Source organism: Bufo bufo, chromosome 5 (genome assembly GCF_905171765.1).
Source record: "Bufo bufo chromosome 5, aBufBuf1.1, whole genome shotgun sequence".
NCBI lineage: Eukaryota > Metazoa > Chordata > Amphibia > Anura > Bufonidae > Bufo > Bufo bufo.
Genome location: NC_053393.1, coordinates 231,185,861 through 231,201,846, shown reverse-complemented (window position 1 = coordinate 231,201,846; position 15,986 = coordinate 231,185,861). Strand labels below are relative to the sequence as shown.

General features: G+C 40.9%; 1 protein-coding gene across 3 annotated transcripts in view; it reads left to right on the top strand.

The window, feature by feature from the left end:
- ELMO1 (engulfment and cell motility 1) overlaps positions 1-15,986 on the top strand; it is a 548,072-nt gene that overhangs the window by 338,079 nt on the left and 194,007 nt on the right. Inside the window, exon 1 of one of the 3 annotated variants that reach the window (XM_040433271.1) lies at positions 5,344-5,443. The exons of the other annotated variants lie outside the window; for them this stretch is intronic. The gene's annotated coding sequence lies outside the window, so the exon portion shown is untranslated. Of the gene's footprint in view, positions 1-5,343; positions 5,444-15,986 lie in introns of those variants that run through there. 3 annotated transcript variants of the gene reach the window in all.

The following is a 15,986-nucleotide window of genomic DNA, read 5'->3' as shown; positions in this document are numbered from 1 at the left end:
GGCTTTTATTCTATTTATGAGGAATTTGGTGGCTTTGTCCCCATGTGCAAAGAACTTATATTGGGAGTTAAGGTAGTATTTAGCCGAATTGGTCTTCATTAGAACTTTTAATTCAGCTCTTGCTTTGGAGAGCTCTTGTAATTGGGATTCCAAGTGGGTATTCTTATGGGTAGATTCCAGCTTATTAATTTTAGAGAGGAGGTTATTAATGTTACATTCTCTAGTTTTTTTTAGGTGTGACCCTAAGCTAATAAACTCACCCCTGATGAAGGGTTTGTGAGCGTCCCATATGATTTGGGGTGAAAGTTCTGGAAGAGAATTTAAGTTAAAGTATTCTTCCAGTAGTGACCCAATTTTCTTTATGGAGTCTGAGTTCCCGAGAATAAACTCATTAAGTCTCCAATTAAAGTTTTTAGGTTTGCGGGTAGGAGAGGATACCTTTATAAAGATTGGGGCATGATCAGATAGATGTATCGATCCAATCTTAGCCGTCGGGCAAAGTTGCAGATGCTCTTTTGAGATAAAAAGGTAATCTATACGGTGGTAGTTGTTGTGTATATGGGAATAGAATGTATAGTCTAGGGTGCTGGGGTTATGAGTACGCCAGACGTCTATCAAGTGGAGGTCCCATAGAGTGTTTCTGATAAATTTTAGGGAGCGTTTTGAGTGGAAGGTTTTGTGTGCTGATGAGTCCAATTGGGGGTTAAGGGCTATATTGAGATCCCCACCCAGAACTACGATACCTTCCTTAAAAGACGTAATCACTGGGGATATGGAAGAAAGCCATGTAGCCTGTTTAGTGTTTGGGGCGTATAAATTTATGAAGGTATATTTCTGAATCCCTATATTTCCCTTAACCATAATGAATCTACCTTCTGGGTCTAGCATTTGGTCAATGTATTTGAAAGGAACTCTCCTCTTAAATCCTATACTTACTCCCCCGGACGAGGCAGAGCACCCCCCACAGTGGAACCAGAGTGGGTAGTGAGAGAATTCCATATTGGGATAATGGTTGAACCTGAAATGCGTCTCCTGAAGAAGCAGCACATCCGAGCCCTCCTTGCGTAAGATAGAGAAGATCTGGCTTCTTTTGGAGGGTGAGTTGAAACCCTTTACGTTATAGGAAGCTATGTGAATATCAGCCATGGGTATGGGTTATTGTGGCTAGGGTGGTGCAAGGTGTGCTGGTCCCCCAGGAGAGGACACTCACGGTTTCAGGTATCTCCACCCCGTCCAGGAGAGAAGCCGGATCTCTCAGGTCTTGTCTGTCTCCCGTAAAATTCAGGTATATTTGTGTCAGGGACCTAGAACTGAACAAGAGGGAAAGGGAAAAAGTGAGAACATAACATATAACTAGAAAATTAACCATTCTGTGGGGTAACCCACTAGTGTAAAGCATGGGGGAAAGGTTGGTCGGTGACCGGTTAACATACCGTTTTGCACGTAAAATTACAGCCAGATAGTAATCTTGTGTTAGTTTAAACTATCATCGGGAATTCAATGAAAGGAAGAAGCTGGTTAAGCCCTCCTCAAGAAGTAATAAGAAGGAAGGAATATAGAGGGGGGGGGGGGGAAGGAGTCAGACAAATGAAGCATATGATAATGGGTACAATAGGTAGTATCCTAACAGATTAGACTCATTCCTGGCTCCACTAGCAGTAAATAAAGCTATATGGGTAAACTTTAACCAAAGTTCCCATATTAAGATAAGCATATTATCTGGATGGATCCAGGTGAGTCCAGAACAGAAAGGAAAAAGAAAAATACTGCCTCTGTGATGGGTGCTTGTAGCAGAATATATCTACAGATTAATCTTGAGACAGTCTCTTTGGAGTAAGTTGTCGAACTCTCTTCCCCGCTTTGTGGTTCTTTGGAGTATGCTGTAGGGTGAAGGCCTCTACTGTAGGTACTTCAGGGAGAGCACCAAGATCTTGGAATAGGTCCCAATTTTCTATTTGCATAGGAGGGATTTGTAGGTGGTCGTACACCGCATCCAGATCAGCAAAAGCAGTAATATTCATGCGACGGCCTCCTTGAAGAAAGGAAAGTCCAAAGGGAAAGTTCCATTTGTATAGGATCCTATTTGCCCTTAGCCAATCCGTCAGAGGGTTGAGAAATTTTCGTTTCCTTAAAGTGGAAGGTGCTAAATCTTGGTAAATTGAGATTTGGGCGCCTTCGAATAGTATATCCTGTTTATTTCTAACAGCTTCTTGGACCGCAGATTTTACTTGAAAGTTTAAAAACTTGCAAATAATATCCCTTGGGGGTTCCTCCGCTTTGGGTTTAGGGCGCAGTGCTCTGTGTGCCCTTTCCAACACGATCTCTGAGGCGAAATCTGGGCCTAGGAGTGAGGAGCACAGGGAGATAACTGCAGCCGGGACGTCACCAGGAAGTACTGCTTCAGGGATCCCTCTTATACGCAGGTTATTTCTTCGACCTCTATTTTCTTGGTCTTCTAGGGCGTTTTGTAGCTGGTTCAGATAAGTCCCACATTTCTGGAGCGAGTTGGAAGTGGCCCTCTGGTGATCCGTTATCTGAGCCTGATGGTTCTCAAGGGCTTCCACTCTATCCCCTATGTGGCGCATGTCCTGGCGCATGGCCGCAAATTCGCTCAAAAGGGGTTCGAGGGGTTTACCCAGGGTGTTTTTTAGGTAATTCCTGGTAATCGGGAGGGACCCCTTACCTTGCGGTTCTTCACCATCGCTCTCTTCTTCCGATCTGGCCCTTTGAGATTGAGCGGGCGCCATTTTGGAATCACGAGCCACATATGAAGCGGCCGCTTTCTTCAGGAACTTGTCCATATCTCCCCCTGCAATCTGATTTTTATTGGTGCTGGGGTGTTCCCCGGCTTTAGGGTTCCCGATTTTTACCATTCTGCAATCGATTCGCTAAAGATAGCTAGTGCATTGGACGGTCTGTAGAGCAGAGCTCCGGATCAAGCTGCCATCTCAGTCCGGCGCTAGCTCCGCCCCCCGGCAATTTATAATTTTAGATGCCACATAAAAGATGCAATCAACTTACAACAGGCGTTTGCCCATTAGTCAGGTAATTGATGGCACCTTTACTCAAGGCAATTAAAAGCAATCCTCAGCCTTTGTGAAATGACTTTAAAGGGGTTGTCCCACGATAAATATTCTGCAGTTTTCAAACCAGCACCTGGAACAGTATACTTCAATAAAATGTATCTGTATAGCGCCACCTGCTGTTTGTTCTTTTTCTTATTTTTTTTACCTGCTTACTGGGAAGGCCGCACATGCTCAGTTTCATCCTTTAACTGCCTCCTGAGCTGTGATAGGGAGAGATGAGACAGTTTGATATAAATCCAGCAGAGCAATTGGAGCAATGAATGGGGAGATCTCTGGATCCATGTGAGGTACAGGGCTGGTTCTAGCTTTGTTAGAAAGAGGTTGTCATGTACTATATGACGTCGGATTAAATTTTTTTACATTAGTCATAAGATAATCCCTTTAAGTGGCTTGAACTGCCCATGGCTTCTCTGTTGCATTTTAGAGTACTGAATCAGGGCAACCACTATGCAGCACTAATACTGGCCATACACAAGAGAAAACTTGGTTGAACCCATTTATATTGGTGCGATTGTCCAACAGATTCATGTGTATTAGAGCCTGGCAATTTCAACCTCCCGAATTCTTTGTTTCCTCAAGAGAGACACCACTTCTTCAGAGGCTTCTGTGTGAATTATTCTCTCATTTTGATGAAGCCTTGTTTAAATGCATTTGAGACGTGTTGCTTTGCTGCTCATTCAGGTACTCCTGTAATTGGCCAGTTTGATGCTACAACACAGTTTATAAGCCTAAGGCCCCATTCACACGGGCGAGAACTCTGCGCAGGTGCAATGCGTGAGGGGATATTCACGCATCACTTGTGTGTTGCGTGAAAATCACAGCATGTTCTATATTCTGCATTTTTCACGCAACGCAGGCCCCCTAGAAATGAATAGGGATGCGTGAAAATCACATAGCATCCGCAAGCAAGTGCGGATGCAATGCGATTTTCACTCTTTTTTGCTAGGAGATTATGTTAGTAAATTGCTAAAATTCAACATAACTAACATGGTTATAAAGGAAAATAATAGCATTCTTAATACAAAATGCTTAGTAAAATGTTGCTTGAGGGGTTAAAAACCAAAACAAAAAAAATTAACTCTCCTCATCCTCTTGTTCGCGCTGCCGACATAGTCTTTCTTCATCTTTCAGGACCTGCAAAAGGACCTTTGATGACGTTAGCGCAGGTCCTGCTGAATGAAGATAGATTCTATCTTCATTCAGCAGGACCTGTGCTGACGTCACCTGAGCACGATTACGTCATCAAAGGTCCTTTTGGAGGTCCTGAAAGATGAAGAAAGACTATGTCGGCTGCGCGAACAAGAGGATGAGGTGAGTTAATTTTTATTTAATTTTTTTAACCCCTCAAGCAACATTTTACTAAGCATTCTATATTAAGAATGCTATTATTTTCCCTTATAACCATGTTATAAGGGAAAATAATAAAATATACAGAACGCCTAACCCAAACCCGAACTTCTGTGAAGAAGTCCGGGTTCGGGTCTGGGCACCACATTCAGTTTTTTATCAGACGCAGAAAAAACAACATCAAAACTGACTGAAATTGCGTGCCTACTTGCGTGGTTTTCCCGCAATGCACACGTGACGCATCCCGAGCAAATCTGGGACGCCCGTGTGACAGAGGCCTAATGTGCTTTCCTGTGGCTACGTGGCAGCTACATAATTGTGCCTGAATAGTCTAATAATGTCAGAAAAAGTATTCTGCTTATTACTTAAATGTGATCTAAAGGATGCCGACAGCCAACCCCAATCATGCAGAGAATAAAGCTTTCATCTTTCTGCTTGACGTGCTGAGATATGATGAGCTACGAGAAAAGACGAAAGGAGAAGCGCAGGGCTGGCAGCCCTTATTATCATGTAATGCATTATCTCCTCGACGCAGCCGGTATGATTAGACGCTCCATGCTGCAAAGTTAGAATGCTGTGTGTAAGTGCTGGGGTTATTCTAAGCACGTCTCATGAAATGCTTGCTGCAGAAAATCACCATCCAGGCAATAAGGATGGAAATGATCTATGCCACGTCAGTTATATGCTTATAAAATAATGGAAATGTCCTAGTAAATGCATACCAAAATTAAACATTGAATTTTAGTTAAAAAAATTCAAATAAATCCAGAGCAGATGCTTGTGCTGTACATAACCTGTGACGATCCATTTGGAAAGTAAGAGCTGTTGGACTAATTATATGTGTGGCAATAATTTGTTTTTGTCCTACTGGCGGTTTAGTAATCTGTATTTCATAATCATTCTGCCTTTGCTGTGATAGAAATCAGTTCTCCATCAGTGAACTTGTGCTGGACATTTGTTAAAACACAGCCGCCATCTGAAGAGGCAGAGCTTCCGCCCGAACTAATAAGGTAAGAGGTAAGACGAGCCTTGTAGAAGCAGCAGGGTCTTTCCCCACTTAGTTTCTAGCAGACTAAGGCCTCATGCACACAAACATTTTTTTTCTTCCGTTTACGGGCCGTTTTTGCGTTCCGTATACGGAACCATTCATTTCAATGGTTCCGCCAAGAAAACGGAATGTACTCCGTATGCATTCCGTTTCCGTATTTCCGTTCCGTTGAAAGATAGAATATGTCCTATTATTGCCCGCAAATCACGTTCTGTGGCTCCATTTAAGTCAATAGGTCCGCCAAAAAAATGGAACACATACGGAATTGCATCCGTATGTCTTCCGTATCTGTTCCGTTTTTGCGGAACCATCTATTAAAAATGTTATGCCCAGCCCAATTTTTCTATGTAATTACAGTATACTGTATATGGCATACGGAAAAACGGAACGGAAATACAGAACAGAAACTGAAACACAATGTAAACAAAAAACGGAACAACGGTTCCGTGAAAAACGGACCGCAAAACCCTGAAAAAGCCATGCGGGCGTGTGCAATGAGCCTAAGGCCTCCTGCACTCAACCGTATGGCTTTTTCAGTGTTTTGAGGTCCGTTTTTCACTGATCCGTTTTTTGTTTCCATTGTTTTTCCGTTCCGTTTTTCCGTATGGCATATACAGTAAACAGTAATTACATAGAAAAAATTGGTCTGGGCATAACATTTTCAATAGATGGTTCCGCAAAAACGGAACGGATACGGAGGACATACGGAGTACATTGCGTATGTGTTCCGTTTTTTTTGCGGACCCATTGACTTGAATGGAGCCATTGAAAGTGATTTGCGGGCAATAACAGGACATGTTCTATCTTTCAACGGAACAAAAATACGGAAACTGAATGCATACGTAGTACATTCAGTTTTTTTTTTTTTGCGGAAACATTTAAATTAATGGAAACGAAAAAAAAAAAACGATCGTGTGCAGGAGGCCTAATAGACGGCAAGCAGATATTATCACAGAAGGAGGATTTGGACTGGGGTTTTTATTCATTTTTTTTTACAGCAAAGTCTCTCGGCGTGTTATGTACTCTAAAGATTGATTCACCGAAACCAACAAGTAAGGGTGTCCGCCCCATTGATCAAGTATAACACAAATGTCTACAATCAACTATGGGTCCGTTACACAGGCAATAATTGGCACTAGTGGAAAGGAACTTTTACTGTGGGCAATTGGAGGTGAACAGCCGCGCAGAAGATCGTTGATAACTTTTTTTCCGGCCACATAAAAGTTGCAATCAGATGACAAATCAATTGCTCTTTTGTCTGATTGCAGGGTCTTTTACACTAGATAATGACCAGGCATGGATGTTCATTTAGCTGATAATGTGTCCCCTATATTTTTTTTCTGCTAGTTAAAATCAGAAAAAACATACTTTTTTCTAAGCTGTGTTCATTTTCTGATTGTAGATTTTTTTTAATTCTATTTGCTGAACTTGATTATGGGGACTGCCATCTTGCATTCCAAAATATGCTTTAAAGTGACAAGCATTGGCCATACACGCAGTAGTCTACAGGGGATTCGATAACTTCTATGGAAGAGTTTTCTAGGCACGCTCTGTGACCTGTGCAGAGGTCATCGTACAAGGAAAGAATAGATAAGTTATGCCCATCACCTATTGTGAATAGTGGATTTACTTCTGCCTATGATGAAAAGTGATCTGTACAGACACTTCCGGTCTGAATTCTGGCAGGCTGATCCGGCAGAGAACTGCCTCCCAGAATTCATCGGAATGTCTGCCGGCCCCATTAAGTATGTGTCCGGCCGATTCTTCACTTGTCTGCCGGTACAGCCTTGCCGTAGCTTAGTGGACAGTGTGACAACTGCAGAGCTTATATATATATATATAAATATAGATAGTGACATTAAAATGAAAATAACATCATTACAAATTCTTTTAAAATGTTTAACGTCAGAATTTGAGTAAAATAATAGGTTATTTTCTGATGACCCTTTCCCTTTGCCACAAGAATCATTAGAGAGATGCTTTGAGATGCATATATTAATGTTCTGATTTATTCCCTTTATACAATTTACATGGACAAATATTTCCCTTTGTAGTAATGAAGTATCGTTTGTTTGATATTCCTGGCATATCTAGCCAGGCAATGTACTACATGATTTAGACCTCGGGCCTTAGGTCACAAAGCAGTGTATGACTTCTTCAGGGTGGAACTCAACAGGCTCACGATAAAATTGGCGGACAATTAGAATTGTTCACGTTGGAAGTTTTTGCCCTGACGGTATTTTCAAGGGCATCTTTGCTCAGTTTTTTAATCATAATGTAGATTGATATTTTTTAACTACTTTTTCATATATTTTGATTAGGGATGAGCTAATCAATACATGAGAATCAATTCAGTTCTTCAGCTACGAGAGCCTGTCCCTGCTGCTGAAGAAGCTCCCCTACTGCTTGATTGAGAAGGCCAGAAATCTTGCCGGCCCTGGCAATCTTGCGCCTGCAGTGACTTAAGCTGCCAATGCTGGAGCAGCGACTGTGCATGCACCGCTACACTTCAGAGCATGAACAGTCTCTGCTCCGAGTCAATCAAATGGCAAGGGGGAAGCTTCTTCAACAGCTGGGGCCGCCCCTCACAGCTCCAGAACTCTATTTCATGAACATAATGATTCATTCATCCCTAGTTGTATCTATAGAGAAAAGCACAATATATTCAATATTTAGAGCCCCTTTAGATGTTAATGTTGAAAAATAACCTACCAAATATGTTGTAAAAATGATATCAAGGTTATATTTAAAAAGCTCCATAAACAATAATGATGCTGCGTGTTAGACAGAAGTGGTTTACATTCAGATCAGTTAAAGAAAAAAATGCCGGGATGTCTTCAATTCAAGACAAAACAACACAGAATACAGATCGCCAGAGCTGCTGCGTGTGCTCAGAATGTAAAATGGAAGCCTTTACATCATTGTGCTTTTTAGATATTGATCTGGGACTGTAACTAACACTTACCATTACTATATTCAGTACGTTTTATGATTTTAACCTGTAAATATTTTTTACTCTTTATGTGATAAAAAAAATATACAAAATATTGCACACGTATGCAGCATGTTGTATGTCTAGAATTTTATTTTCTTCTCTTATAATACTCACTGAAAAGTGAGCTACATGAATGAAAATGTAACATTTACTAGATCATATATAACTCTCAGCTAAAGCCACAAATAGGCTAAAAAATCTGTCAGAGGACTGCAAAAACTGATTTGTGAACTCTCTCTAGCTGCCACAGACAATACAGTAACCTGCCACACGTCAGAGTAATATCACTCCTGTCTGTGGCAGTTCAATAGATGTGGCTAATAGCGTCTGTAGAATATGTCAACCCTATAGCAACAAACAGTTGTGGTTAATACTGAGATGATATTATGGACTTTTGCCCAAACACTCACTAGCCACACTGTTAGATCACTATTATAGTTTCAGGAGTTCCTGGATGATCTCCACTTCTCAGTGTGAAGGTTGGAGGTAGCTGTAGGAAAGAGATAGACAGGTGGTCATGGCCTTCATGTCGAAACACACCTTTTGGAATAGTTGCAAAGGTGGTCACACCATCCCTAAGCCAATGTCTAGCTGTGGTAAAACCACGACTAACCAAGATGTACACTTGCTTGGCTGTTCTCAGAACTCCAAAGAAATGAAGGGAACATGCTGGGAGTTGTAGTTTTACCACAGCTGGAGACGTTTTGGTTGGCTCTTCTTCAGTGGGTCCTCATACAGGGTAGAGTACAGTAATGGTTAAGGGTATGTTGCCATGGCAGATGTCCTATAAATATATAGGCAGATATGAATTGAGGTTCATATATAATACTAGCCCAGCCCACATCTTATTGATGTCCAATAGTGAACTAGCACATACGTGCCAATTAGTTTAGAAAGCACTGCACTACAGTTTTTGTCCAAGTATGGTACTTTCAAGCCCGGTCCTGATGCCGCCTGAATCAAAAAAGGTGCACACTGTGCTCTTCCATTTAACCCTTATAAACCTAACCTGGGAGGCATATTTTTATGCTGCTTCCTCTAAAATCGCATTCTCTATCCTTTATTATCTAGTTCTATGTTTTTCTTTCTCGCATCAAGGATTTTATTAGTGTTGAACAAAGCGACTTCTTCGGATGACGCATCCGAAGCTCACTTCGCTCAACATTGAATCTTGCCACCAGTTTAATGCGAACTGCAGTTGATCACTATGATTATTAAATATATTTCTTCACACCATTTAATATCTTGTGAATTTGCAAGGTATATGGTAAGGCCCTTTTTGCATACGATTGGAGAGATCTGTTCCCTGTACAGTATGCCTTTTCATCCACAGGATGGGTCTGACTTTGGCATTTGGAAGAGGTGACACGTTCCTAAAAGAAAATTTTTCCAAGTCTGCTGTGCCAAACTTTGATCTCCCTTTTGATAAAAAATGTTTTATAATAATCATAAGGGGGCAGAAAGTATATACCCACCCATAGCTTCTATTAGTAGATACCAGAAATCACAAATGCCAAAGTTAAGAACTAAAGTTCACCTTTGAGCTCTTCTGCATATTGGCAAATGTAATTCCCTTGTGTGTTATGATTGTATGATCCCTTTAGATTAATGTGTATTCTATTAAAATAGCAGGGTAGCTAGAGAACATGGGACAGGGATAACATTATCTTGCTGCATTACTTGAAGGGCCACAATAATTCTTTTAAATATTTTACATTTCTTAATTTCTAGTTAAAGCAAACCTCCATGTGTCCCTCACTAAGAGGCAGTTACGTGGTAATCTGTTTTATTGATGGTTTGGTGGTTTAGTTGCTTACAGTTTATAGTCATTCTGCATGCATTGACTTCCTTGTGAGTTGATGATGAAGTTGTGCTTATTGATGGGACCCTCACTGATTACAAGAACGGGGGCCCCGTACCCCTGCAGACTCTCTGAAATGAACGGAGCGGCCGATTGGGCATGCATGAGGACGGTCCATCAATTTCTATGGGAGTTCTGGAGATAGACAAGCGCTGTACTAACCTATCTCTGGAAGTCCCATAGAAATTAATGGAGCGGCCATGTGCATGTGCGACCGGCCGCTCCCTTTATTTTAGGGGGCTGTAGGTGGTACGGTGCCCCCATTCTTATGATCGGTGGGGGTCCCAATGGTAGGACTCCCACAGATATAATAGTTATCCTCTATCCTGTGGACAGGGTATAACTTAATTTAACTGGAATACCTATTTAGCCCCTGCAGGACTGCGTGATATTCAATTTTATTTTATTTTATTTATCATTTTTTTACTCCCAGCCTTCCCAAAGCCATAACTGTTTTTTTCCCCATTTACATAGCCTTATGAGAGCTTGTTTTTTGTTGTACTTACTAATGACAACATTTATTTTTGCATGCAATTGAAGTGGGAAGCGGTTTCATGGGTTTTGTTTTTACAGTGTTTCATATGCAGTAAAACTGACCTGTTACATTCGTTTTCCAGGTCAGTACGATTACAAAGATACCACACGTATATTGTTTCTTGCTTTAATTACTGAAAAAAAAATAATGCTTTGAAAAAAACTTTTCTTTGCATTGCCATATCCTGACCCCTCTAACTTTTTTATGTTTATGGAGCTGTGTGAGGGCTCATTATTTGTGGGGTGATCTGTACTTTTTATTGATACCATATTGGGGCACCATGTTTAAATACCCGACCACCGACGTATATATACGCTAGGCGGTCAGGAAGGGGCTAAGCGTCATATAAACCTTCATGCAAAGCACAGAAGGTGCAGTGGCACTTCTCAGAGCGATCCTCACCTTCTGCTTGCGTTGGCTCTGCTCTGCTTTTGCAGCATGTGGAGTACAGATCCATAGAAAATATACAGGATCCGTACTCCACATGTTGCGAAATCAAGCAGAGCCAACCCAAGCAGAAGGTGCAGATTGCTGTGAGACGTGCCGCTGCACCTTCCATGCTTTGCATAAAGGTTTAGATATTCTATAATTGTTACACATCCAGTTAGTTTATTCCTTGAAGTAGCTGTGGTGCTGTAAATCTAGAGCTCAAAAAATATGTAAGTTAGTACCTACAAGGGGTGATCTTGCTGCTTGGGTGTTTTAGTTCTGCGTCATTATGGCTGAGCTGTGATCGGTGACTACAGTTTAGCTACAGTGCCTACAGGGAGTTTGGATAGTCTGTTACACACCTCCTGTCTCTTTGGTTCAGGCTGCTCTTTCTCATCCTTCAGCTCCGCCTGCTGTATATAAACCTAAGAGAGCAAAGGCGGTATCATTATGAAGTACAGTCAGAAAAGGGTGATTATTACAAAGTCGGTACACACAGACAGAGGGGTAAGAGCCTTATTAAGAGGGAGCCTGATGGGTCACTAGAAGTACATCTATCATAAATAGATTGAATAGTATACATTGAAATGAATATGACCGCAGTCGAAAAGAATGGAGACAACTTTACCTTCTGCAGTCCTTGTACTACTACTACTACAGTTAACAGATTAGAGTTTACACTTTTAATGTGTTCTCATACATATTATATTTGAAATGAAACGAAAAGGAGTTTGTCATTGATGTCACATCTTGTATCTTTTTTTTCCGAAAGAGTCTTAACTTGGACAGCACTTCCTAGAACCGAAGTCAAGTCTGGTAGGTGCACGCAAGTGGTGCATCACTTTACACCATTATGGAGTAGACCTTTATTTCACTTTTTTTCTGCCTTCCTCCTTTCTGACTTTCTGGACATTGTTATGACTTTGGTTATTGCTTTCATCTCCATTGAGTTGTGATTATTTTTTTTTTGGAGTATTATCTGTGGACCCAGGCATGATTCATAATTTCTAGAGGGCAGTAGGATGTCTTATATTACTCTCTCTTGTTCCTCATGTTTGATTTGAAGTGGCATTACATTTTTATTAAGCTTAGAACCTGTTTTCTGTTACTATGGTGGTGATCGTTCCTATGTCACTTAATAGTTCATTTTTATCCCGTGGAAATATCCAGCATGGCAGACTGCTGGACTTAATAATCACTGTTAATGTATTTCCTATGTTCTTTATTTTACAGCCTGACAGTAACAACTTATGAATTATTGTACATTGCAGGAGGATAATGAATAAATCACTTTCTAATAAGGCATAGCTTTATTATGGGACCACTTGTTCCTCTAGAAGATGATCATTTAATCTGTAAATTGGTTTAAAAATCTTTCAGAGACGAAGGAAGGCAGTTGTAATGTTCTCATTTCAGTACATGCTTCAGCACATCCTTGGGAGTTTTCTCATGAACAACATTAATCATCTTTTTACAAGATAAAGTGATAAAGATATGATTTCCAGGGAGTGACCATTGGGATCCCTATTAATCACCAGAACGAGGGTCCCCAATTTCCCTGTATGAATGGAGCGGTAGCGGGCATACGTGACCATGGCTGCCTTCATTCTCTTTGGAGCCGAGAACAATACTGTTTATGGTATAATTCAATTTAGCATCAAATGGTTTCCAACAGCAAATATTGATGGCGTATCCACTTATTGGAAGTATTTCTTTCCAAAAATGTAATACAGCTAAAAGCTGTTATATGATTACACTTTCTGGAAAATTTGAGTTATATAAAAATCTACATGTTATGTTTTGCAGTGCAGAAAAGGAGAAATAGTAGATTTTATAATGATTTTTTCTGTGTTAGGATTTCTCTCTAGGTCCTTAGAAATACAATTTTGTGGTAATTTTCCCTGATGCTTTCCACATCTGCAACATTATATCTCCCTCTTTTCCATGGGCAGTATACCATCTGGTCGTTATTAGAGCTGTCCCGAACTATTCACCGGCGAACATAGCTTGTTCGGTCCGCCCCCTATACATCATCATTGAGCAAACTTTGACCCTGTACCTCACAGTCAGCAGACACATTCCAGCCAATCAGCAGACCCTCCCTCCCAGACCCTCCCACCTCCTATCAAAAAGCAAGGACAGCATCCATCTTAGATTCATTCGGAAGCTGCAGTGTCACAAATTTGACTAAGTTGTAATCGCAATGCGATTAATACAGGTTTTATTAATCACATTGCAAATTCAACTTAGAGCTGGGTTCCTAATGGTTGTATTGCTAGGATATAACGAAGATTGAGAATATAGTGCTATATTCATTATATTCGTCAATTCTAGCAATACAACCATTAGGAACTCAGATCTAAGTTGTAATCGCAATGCGATTAATACAGGTTATATTAATCGCATTGCGAATTCAACTTAGAGCTGGGTTCCTAATGGTTGCATTGCTAGAATATAACGAAGATTGAGAATATAGTTCTATATTCGTTATATTCGTCAATTCTAGCAATACAACCATTAGGAACTCAGAGTTCACACGGGCGAGATTTCCGTGCGGGTGCAATGCGTGAGGTGAACACATTGCACCCGCACTGAATCCGGACCCATTCACTTCTATGGGGCTGTGCACATGAGCGGTGATTTTCACGCATCACTTGAAAATCGCAGCATGCTCTATATTGTGCGTTTTTCACGCAACGCAGGCCCCATAGAAGTGAAAGGGGCAGAGAGAAAATCGCAAGCATCCGCAATCAAGTGCGGATGCGGTGCGATTTTCACGCACGGTTGCTAGATGACAGTCTATTCACTGTATTATTTTCCCTTATAACATGGTTATAAGGGAAAATAATAGCATTCTTTAATACAGAATGCTTAGTAGGTGGTCAATTGAGGGTTAAAAAATAATTAACTCACCTTCTCCTCTTGATCGCGTAGCTGCCGGTCTCTTCTTACTTCTTTAATCATGAGCTGCCGGCTAAAGGACCTGTGGTGACGTCAGATCACATGGTCCAATCACATGGCCCATCACTGTGGTGATGGACCATGTGATTGGACCATGTGACTTGACGTCACCACAGGTCCTTTAGCCGGAATCTCATGATTAAAGAAGTAAGAAGAAGTAGTTCGGGTCTGGGTACCACAGTCAGTTTTTTATCACGCGCGTGCAAAATGCATTGCACCCGCGCAATAAAAACTGAACAACGGAACGCAATCGCTGTCAAAACTGACTGCTAGAATATAATGAAGATTGAGAATATAGTGCTATATTCGTCAATTCTAGCAATACAACCATTAGGAACTTAGCTCTAAGTTGAATTCGCAATGCGATTATTGCAGGTTATATTAATCGCATTGCGAATTCAACTTACCACACTCTGCGTCAACTACGAAATTTTCCATGGGAGTTTTGCCATGGATCCCCCTCCGGCATGCCACAGTCCAGGTGTTAGTCCCCTTGAAACAACTTTTCCATCACTATTGTGGCCAGAAAGAGTCCCTGTGGGTTTTAAAATTCGCCTGTCTATGGCGGTTCGCCCGTTCGCGAACATTTGCGGAAGTTCGCCGTTCGCAAACTGAAAATTTTATGTTCGCGACATCTCTAGTCGTTATTTGATAACACCTATTTTTCTTTTCATCCAGCTTTTTGATGTTTGACCAGATGTCTTCTTCCCGATTGTCTCGGTGGATATTTAGGTTCTATCTGATTAGATTAGCATTGTTTTTCAAACAGTATTCCTTTTCTCACAGCACCTTATATCAGTTGCCTTCTTGGCATTTCATAGCGTGTGCTTCTAGAAATGGCTTATAGTTTTTCTTTTTTTATCTATGTAATTTGTCCCAGTAAAGTGGAAAGGAATGCAGAAATCCTTTTACTGCCTCTCATCTATACAGGCATAATAATATTTAAAGGGATTATTTTTCTTCCATGCAAAGAAGGAAACAATAGCTACAAATTATCCCAAAAGAAGAATAAAAAATTACAAAATACAAGAATTAAAAAAATAGAGCTTTACAGGTTTTCTGCGAACTGCAGTCCTGGAACACGTATTTCCGCGCTGCTGAGTGGGCATGCGGGTGTATACAGTAAGCCAGACCATGGATCTGAATGATTAAACGTCTCACAGATATTTGGCTGGAACTTGAGTCTTTATTAAAAAAAAAAAACGTTATTTTTTGTTTTCCTATTTCATATGTTTGTGTTCAAGCATAATTTATTAAATTATACACATCATACATAATATTAAAGAGGTTTTCCAGGCTCCTGATATTGATGACCTACCCTCAGGATAGAATATGAATATTCTATCAATGAGGGCACCCCACACCTGCACCAATAAGCTGTTTCCTACAGCCTCCATCACTGGAACTACCACTGTGAATGGAACAGGAAGCACCGCTCCATTCAACGTGTAGTAGCGTGTATTCACTTCAATGGCAGCTGAGCTGCAGTACCCCAACACTGCCACTACACTTTTGATGTTGCTGTGGTTCCCTCTCCATTCACAGTGCTAGTTCCAGTGACGGAGACTGTAGGAAACAACTTATCGGTGGGAGTGTGGGGTGCTAGACCCTCGTTGATAGGATATTAATGACCTATGCTGAGGAAAGGTCATGAATATCAGGAGTCTGGAAAAACCATAAGTAGATTCAAAAAGAAGCAAGGTAGTAACAGTCCTTTATTCCTC